Below are 2,228 nucleotides of genomic sequence, written 5' to 3'. Positions count from 1 at the left end.
AGGATGCCAAATTGTTAACACAGCAAGTAATTAAGCAAAGTGAGTACTAAAGGCAATAAAGTAAGATTTGCCCTGGATAAGCTACCCTGGGATAACACAGAGTTGACTATATTAGGCAAACTTTCAACCAGGGAGAAGGTGGTTGACAAGACAACATGAGAATAAACAACCCTTCAGAGTTAAAGAACAGGAGGTACTCACGAGAAGAAGGGTGAGTTTAAGGTTCGCCTTTAGAGATCTGAATGACTAACTGCCCCTTTAAGGCTCAACTCTTATTTTCAAAGTTAATCAGAATAGACATGCAGCTTAATTTTTAAAGCATTTTTATTCTAGTGTTTATTGCTTCTGCTCCAGTGTTCACTGCTTCTACATTGTTCTTTTTTGTGTCCAAACGAAGGCTTTCTCAAATCAAAGATCATTTTTCTTTGGCCAAACTTCTGACTTGCTGAAAAGAACAGCCTATTAGCTTTCTCCTTAAAGGGATTAAGCACACAGCCTCTGGAGCTGCACTGGACCACTTAGAACCACAGGCTATGAACCCTGACTGGGCCACTTAAATCCACAGCTCCTTAACATCTGAATGTGTCTAAATTTTCTCTGATAAAATGGAAATAGTATCAGCTAAATACCTCAGAGGGATGATACATTTAAAGCTCTTGGTTTGCATAAACACCCAATAATGATAAGAATAACAATCTTTTTAAATATATCTTATATTTATGGATGCTTTAATCTCTTAGTTTTTGATCACACAGTAAAAATTCAGATTCCCTTTTGAAACTTAAAAATTATCTCTTTGCATAAAAAATAATAAAATGTAAAAAAAAAATCTCTCCTTTCTTTCTCCTGGTCAATCAGTCTGAGTCCATTTAACCACAGTTATTGATATCCCTCAACGTCTGCATGGGTGGTGCAAATGATTAACATCGATGATCGATGATCGCTAACAAAAAGATTGGACCATCCAGGTGCCTTCGAATAAAGGTTTGGCAGTCTATTAAAAAAAAAGAAATAGCCATCAAGGGGGAAAAAATAAATGTCAGTGGAGCATATTCTACTTTGACAACTGTGGTCATAATAAGGAACAACAAATTACATAGCACTTTAAAAAAGAAGTATCTTAAAAGACTGAGAAGTTAACTATAATAGATGTTTCTTATCTTATTTTTGTTAGGTGCAGTCAATACTGATTCATAGCTGACCCTCGGGTGTGTTTCCCAAGGCTGTAAATCATATGGGAAATATTGCTAATTTTCCTCTTGGGGAGCAGATGGTGGTTTGCAACCATGTGCTTTAGAGTTGGCAGCGGAACTCCTAAGCGAGAGGCCATCAGAGTCCCCTGTTTTTTATAATGATGACCTTAAATCTTTAAAGGAGGGCTGGGTTACATGGACTGTGCAGAATATCATTTCAAATGGAGGAAAGTATCTATATTTTCTCTTCAAACCAATCCTTAAAGGAATAATCAGCAATGAAAAGGCAAAGAAAAAGAACAGTGCCTTCTGCCCTCGTGATATTTACAGGAGAGCATGACTGATAGCTGAGGTACATGCTATGATGTAAGAATCTTCTGATACAGACTAACTGGACCAGGCTTCCCTGAGGAAGCGACTCCAGGACTAAGACCTAAAGAATGAGCAGATGCTAATCAGGACAGAGTGAAGAGGCTGTGTGATGGGAGCAGCTCTGATGGGGACGGAGGTTGCGCTGAGTCAGCTCCCCTCATAGCATCCCCAGGTGACAGAGCAGAATTGCCCCACAGGTTATTGTGGGCTGTAATCTTTATGGGAGATGATCACTGGGTGGGTGGGGGCAGGTTTCAAACCACCAACCTTTCAGTTAGCAGCCAAGTGGTAGCAGAGTACTGAAGCATTTGGTTGGTAACCGAAAAGCTGACAGTTCAAACTTTCCCAGTGGCCCCATGGGAGAAAGATCCGAGACTATCTGCCCCCTGAAAGATTTCAGCCTAGAAAATCCTATGAGGCAGTTTTACCCTGTCACCTGCAGCCACTGTGGGTAGGAATTGACCCAGCTGTAGCCAACAACATCACTCTTGTCTCCAGGGCTGTCTGGAGAGGGAGAACAAGGTAATTGAGGGTCGGGAAGCAAAGCAATAAACAACGAGGGAAGGAAGGAGCTGGCCCAGTCAGTGCAGGCCTGAAAAGGCCTTGCTAAGCAGTGTCGGCATCACAGGAGGAACAGGAAATCTTTGACGGCTTTAAGCAGGA

The sequence above is a fragment of the Elephantulus edwardii genome, unplaced genomic scaffold (assembly GCF_000299155.1).
Source record: "Elephantulus edwardii isolate Elephantulus edwardi_28Jun2011 unplaced genomic scaffold, EleEdw1.0 scaffold00001, whole genome shotgun sequence".
In the NCBI taxonomy this organism is placed as follows: domain Eukaryota; kingdom Metazoa; phylum Chordata; class Mammalia; order Macroscelidea; family Macroscelididae; genus Elephantulus; species Elephantulus edwardii.
The sequence above is the reverse complement of the archived record's forward strand: the minus strand, read 5'-3'. Positions refer to the sequence as shown.